The sequence below is a fragment of the Echinops telfairi genome, unplaced genomic scaffold (genome assembly GCF_000313985.2).
Source record: "Echinops telfairi isolate 266 unplaced genomic scaffold, ASM31398v2 ScPeMD7_7469;HRSCAF=8507_1, whole genome shotgun sequence".
NCBI lineage: Eukaryota > Metazoa > Chordata > Mammalia > Afrosoricida > Tenrecidae > Echinops > Echinops telfairi.
Window position 1 is genome coordinate 58829139 of NW_022111373.1, and position 7073 is coordinate 58836211.

Genomic DNA, 7073 nt, shown 5'->3' on the forward strand with positions numbered 1-7073 from the left:
AAACAGACCCCACCGAGTTTTCATACGCTCATTTTCAGAAGTAGATCAGTAGATCTTTCTTCTAAGATGCCTTTGAGTGAATTCCAGTTTTCAAACTTTTGGTTAGTATTGCACCCCCCAGAGTTGTTCTTGTTCAGTGCTGTCTAATAGGTGTTGGCTCATTGTGATACAAGGTAACAGAGTAGAAACTGTCCCATGGGGTATTTTACTTTGGGGGGTGCGTCGGGTGCTGTAATCTTTACAGGAGGAGATTACCAGGTCTTTCTCCCATGAAATCACTGGTTAGGTTCAAACAGCCTGTCTGTGGTTACCAAGGGAGCACGTACGTATCCATTGTTCCTCTGGGGGAGTTAGTCATGTACATGTTTAATCCATAATGAAAACTAAAAAAAACAGTCCACCACTTCTCTTTAAATTTGCAAGAATAGGATCATCTTAGTTATCCTGTGCTATTTTACCAGAAACACCATGAATGCGTGGTATTTGTGATAAAACAAACAGAAATGTATTTAAGTTACTTCCTAGGAAGCTAGACGTCTGAATTCAGGGTATCAACTCTAGATCAAGTCCGTAAGCTTAGGAGGCAGGTCCTTTGTGTCTTCTGAGCTTCTGTTTAGATTTTTCACACTGTGATTTATTAACTAAGCAGAAATGCTTACAACCATATGCCACAGATTTTTCCTAATTCTCCTCCCAATCTACTTTGGCTATCCTTATATGCTTCCTTATACATAAAGGGGTTTGGCCATTACATTGTATTGTGGATAACGTAAGCGGAGGGCTGAAAGGAGCAGCTTCACACAGTCGAATGGCTCTGCATAGCTCATAAAACACCGATAAACCACTTCTTTCTCTTCCAGCCAAGATCCATGTGCTATGAGCAGTGATATTCCTCATTTGATGTTCTCTTCTGAATCTACCTTCAACTTTCATCAGTTGATGGGCTGTTGTAATCATTTTGAATTATCTTCAGCAAAATTTTACTTGTATGTGATATTAATGATACTCTTTGAAAATGTGTCTTCCAGCTACCACCCAATCCCCAAACCACTTCTATGTTGTCGGTAGTTATTAGGGCAGCATGCCAAGGTCCAAATTGTCTTAGCTCTCCAGCGCTGCTGTCATGGAAATTTCAGTGACAAGTGATGCTTTTTTGTTTTTTTAAAAATCATTTTATTGGGGGTTCATACAACTCGTCACAATCCATATGCTACAAGTTGTTTTAACAAGTAGAAATTTATTTTCTTGGTGCTGGAAGCTGGAAGCCCAGCTGTAGTGTTCTGACTTTAGGAGAAGACTTTCTTTCTATGTCAGCTCTGAAGAAACGTTCTTGTCTCGTCGGAGCTTCTGCTCCCGAATGATCTTCATCATTTCTCTCCTCCATCTATGCTTTGCTTGTTGTTTCAATCTCTTTTATATTTTAAAGAGATTGACACAAAACAAACCCTACACTAATTTCCCTAACAAAAGAAAACCTGCTCTTCCCAAAGAGATTGCAACCCATTTTTTTTTGTGGGACACAATTTAGCCCATAATGATTGATGGCATAGAATTTGAAATGTCCTCTTTAGATATATTGAAAACAGTCACAAGTGTTTGTAAAATTGTAGAGACCAAAAATTCTCTCTGTGTACATAGCAATTAGTAGGATGCCAGTGTGCTTTCTGAAATGTTTAAGCAAACCACTGTCAGTGAAACAAACCCTGGGGAAGGTTTTATGACTTGATTGATAAAACAAAAACACAATGCCACTTCAGAGCCATAGATTCTGTAATAACAGTTTACTTTAAATCCAGACAAGAGCTGTGTTTACTTGCTCCCTGCGACATCTAATTTTAGTTCACTGGAACACTGAGAACCTACGTGGAAAAACAACCAGCTCCCCATTTTGGCAGAGATAGTCATTCTTGACATTACATGATAGGAATACAATGGCGAAGAGACAGAAGTCTTGACCTCATCATGCCTACAGTCTCAATATTCAATGGGCTTTTTCTTTTAATGTCATCATCTTCCCAAGTATATCTACCTGAAATCATGATCATTTCCCAGGGAGTGTATTGAACCATTTCCAGTCTATCTCTCTAGATGATCTTTTCTTTAATATGTACCTCCCCCATAATGTTCCAGAGCTAAATATTTTGTAACATTTTAATTTAAAAGTCAGCATTTTGAGGAAAAAATAGACTTTTAAAATAATAAAATACTCGGCTCCTTTCCTAACAACTTGGAAAGGTAGAATAGCTATGGCGTGATACTATGTCTTAGGAGAAAAGGGTGCTTCTTTATCTCCTTCTTGGACTAGGTCTCTTTACATGGGTGTGAAGCATCCACGTTTCAAATTACAGAGCAAAGTAAATGCCAAACCATTTTATTTTGTATAGAAATCATTTTCAGTATGCTTCAGTTTATTTGTTGTTCAGGATAGCCACAGCAACATCTGCATCAATGCAACAATGTCTACGACAGCTCAGAGACACAGGCTCCAAGTTGTGTCGTCATTCTCACACTCCTTGTCTGGATTATTTCTTCCTTATGAGCACAAGTTCACTTCCCCTAAATTTCCTATCTCAACTTTAGGGTTGCTATTGTTAGTTTGATCCCTCACCGATAGACGAGCATTTCTAATCGGTTAAGCTAAACTATTGTTTGGTTTGAAGAAGAATTCAGGGGGCATTTTTGGTTTAGGATTTAAAAGTTTGCATGCCGTATCAATAGTCTAGAAGATCTGTACTCCATAACAATTTCATGATGAATAATATTTGGCACTTTATATCTCCAGACTGAATTGAATCTTTCAGTGCCAAAGCATAGAGTGGACTCAGTTTGCATTTAATTTCCTGTTTTGTAATTAAAATATAACATACTTAATATGCCTTTTTAATGAGCATTTACTTTAGCGTTCATAGTTCAGTGTGGTCTTCAGGAATTTTGAGATTTGAGACATTTTAATTCGTTCACAATACATCCATTTTTCATCTGTTTATAATGTTGTGCGTGCTTTTCATGATTTTCTCTTGTAGCTTCTATTTTCAATATGTTACCAATATTATCTTTAGGGTACTTTGCTTTACTTCATATTTGCAATATCTAGTCTGTGGTGAGTTTTAGATACCAAAGAGCCAAGCACACTTCCACCTAATGCATAAAAAATACATAAAATTACGAATACATATTTCTTTATGACCCTATAAAACTAAGCATGTCATCACCACTTTTCATCACTTTTTAATGCATGGTTATAAGTAGAGGAAGAACAAATATAAAAGGAAAGGAAAAATAAAATAACTTGATAACTGGAATGATCCCATCCTAAGAAACAGTAAAATAATAAAAACAAAACAAAACATTGTAGAAATATGTCATCATTGCCTCAGGAAGGAAAAAGAAAAACAGAGCTAATAATAAAAGTAGCAACCTAGCAGGACGACTCTAATGAACTAATTACAGACTTTAGAATAATTTTGCAACTACATTATTCTGAAGAACTACTAAGACAGTAGCAACTGCTTATTCACATTGTCCAGAATCACATTATTACAGTATTTCATTGATGTTGGAAATTTAGAGAATGCTGTATAATACATAAAATGTTAGAAAAATAACTACAAAGTTCTATTATAGGTTTGATGGAAGATCAGTAATTCAAGTTTTAAAGGAACTAAGAAAGTTATTGGAAGAAGAAATGGTATTATATAACACTTAATTCTTGATCTGTCTTGCTGATAATAGTGCCATTAATGCTATAGCAAGGATACTCTTTTAAAAAGAAAAGACAATATAATACTAAACAGGCTCCAAATTTGAAAGAGATGGGATGACATAAAAATAGAACCTTGCCATTATCTATACACATTAAATTAATTTTCTTTACTTTAAATTTGAAATTTTTTTTATACAATTTCCAAATTGCATTTAGTCGCATTTCTTCTTTTCTAATTTGGGTAGTTTCTGAATCTTAATTTTTAATTTATGTATTCTCTACACCTTTGATGCATAGTGGCCATTTTATTTTGTAAAATATCTTTCAATATGAGATAGTTTCAATATGAGATATATGTCGTGTTTGAACTTACATTACTTGTTGTTGCATTTTTCTGGGCAAACATCATAACAGAAAATTCTAATCTTCCAACATCACAAAATGTTATAGGCTCATACTGTATTTCTCTACCCCAGTTCTGGAATCAGTACTGTAGAATTTTCTTAAGAGTATGAAACTTTAAAACCCAAATCTAAGTTCTAGATTTGCTCTTTACTCTGAGGGGAGAGAAATAGGAAATATTCATTTATTTCTATATCTGTCAAAAAGCAAGAAGATTTTTAAAAATTAATACATTTAATTAAAACTAAAGGGTTTATTTTAGCCTTCTTGATTTTCTTATTTCTAAATAAGTCCTTTGACAATAAGTTAACAGGCTTTCATTTCCCGTAGTATATTTTTTTATTAGTTCAATTCTACATATACATAAAATATTTTTTAAATTGTTCATCAATAGCACTATACAATTAAATTTACTAATTAGAGTACAGTATATGTTCCCTTGGATCTTATAGTATGCAGCGATAATACTGTCTTCCACAAATACTTGAGGTTTCTTATCCTATTCTCAACAATCTTAATAAAAGTTAATAGAAAATACACAGCATTTTAAGAGTTAAAAACATTGTGATTGATAATTATTTTTATACAAGAGCAAAGTAAATGCATTTTCACATTTGAGGACTGTAGCAGGACCTGGTAATTTTATTTTTTCTTCTATTATACTTTGATTTTTAATTTTTTAAGCTACATATTGTTTTTACTAGAAAATTTCAGAGAACAAAAAGCAAAAATACAACCACTCAAGAGCACTCGTTATAAACTTGCAGTGGAGAGAAGGGCATCTTCCTGTCATTGTGATTTAAGTATTTTAAAATAGAGGTTTTAAAGATTGATTTGGAGAGACATTAAGAGAAACAATGCAAATATATATGCATCTATTTTAACATGTGCCTTTTGAACTGTGAAAGTAGTAAATGATTATGATAGAAAAGTGTTACAAAAAAGCATTATAGAGGCCAGTAAAAATAATGTCTTATGTCATCAGTCAGAGATAATCACTGTGAAAATTCCAATATATTTCTTTCATTTTATGGATATATGAATAGCTAAGGATTATATATGTGGAAAATTTCACAATATTTTTACTTTATGTTGCACAATAAACATTTTACCTGTCATTAAATATTCTTCAAATCACATGTTTTTCAGTGGCTCAGTGTTATCTTACAACATGCCAGATTTTGTAAACTACTTCTTATGTTGGGGATTTTGACAGGTCCTGTTTTATAAATGCTCTCAATAATAGGACTATATTGAATGCCTTGTAAGGTAGTTAGTTTATTGTGAAAACCTGGCCGATAAACACATATGGGGTTAATTGAAGGGCGGAGGTATAAATGACCCAGTGAACCTCGCCTTTCTGGTTCTCGGGTCTGTTGCTTTGTGATGGTTGGACCAGGGTGCAGCTGCCTTAGCCAGTTCCCTGCTTCAGCTGGCAAGGCTCACTTCCTGCAGGACATCCCCAAGGAGAAGCCACAAGGACCTACCCAGATGCGGCTCTGGGTGCTGGAGCAGCCGTGTAGAGACCCCTGCCAGCGCTGAGATGTTTACACATTCACTGATTCGGCTTTCCTCCTGCAGTTGGCATCATTGTGTGCGTTTTGTGAGATGGAGGACTTTGTGGATTGGTGTCAGACACATGGGTTAATGTTGGACTTGTGGGCTTGGGAAGCACTGGGTTTGGATGTTTTCTTGATGTGCACTTAACCTTTATATAAAACTCTCTCTTATACATGAGTTTCTGTGGATTTGTTTCTCTAATGTACCCAGACTAACACACCTTGTCTCTGCTATAAAATTTTATATGCAGTATATAGTGAACTGAGAGATAATGCAATTAAAATGCACTAAACAAAATGAAAAAGATTTGGAGAACACAAGAAGAATTTTTCTTTGAATGAATGGTATAAAATGGAGGAAAGTGGAAAGAATAAATTTTCATCAGTTGCTGAATAAATAGACAGGAGGTTGTTGTTCACTGACCAGATGTGATTATATGTGCTGCTCATTACTTCAAAGTTTCTGTGAAAAGCTCCTCCTACGTCTATGATTTAACTTTTGCTGTGTAGTAAACTGACTCAATGGCAGTGAGTTTGATATAACAAATGACTTCCAATTTTAACAACTGAAAACAACAACCATCTTTATGTTTTACAACTCTTTTGACTGGAGCTTACCTGGGCTTGGGCAGGATGGCCTCAGTGTTAGATCTGGTACTGTGGCTGGATCTTTTTCTTGTGGTGCTAGTCCTCCATGAGGCTACAGGGAATTTGTCGACATGCTGTGTAAAGGATTCCCTGCAACAAGAGAAGGCATGTGAATGGCAAACTCTTTTGAAGGGTTTGTTTTCATAGTATTTACTAATGTCCTATTGGTCAAAGCAAGTTACATATCTAAGCTCAGATCTTAGGTGTGTAAAATAGACTCTGCTTCCATAAGGGAAGATAAGGAAGTCTTACATCAAGAATAAAAGGAATTGCTAAAATTAATGAGCTAGGCAGAGAAAGATAAGGGCTATATTTGGAAAGAGGATACAGTCTAGTATAGTACAGGCAATTGTATAGGTAGCAAAATAGGAAAAATGATTATTGGAAGAAACAAGGGGGAAAAAAGAAGGAAGGAAGAAATAATTTTATTTTTGGTCTTCAAAGTATTCCTTTGCCCATTAATTATCTATATGCCTCAGCTTCTTCCCATTTTGTTGGATTTGTATTTCTTTCTTATATATTAATACATATCTTAAAAATAGACTTTCTTTTTCAACCTGATATTTCTAACTTGTATTTTCATTGAGGAAAATTATGTTCCTCACCTTATTTGTTTAACACTAATTCTCTGACAGCTTTTAAACAATTAAAAGAAAAAAATTAAACTTTTAAATAATTTGAGTGAATGTAAGGTAAAATTATTTGGTTTTATTTAGGTGTTGATGACATAATTATTTCAATTCATGGAAAATGCTTATTAT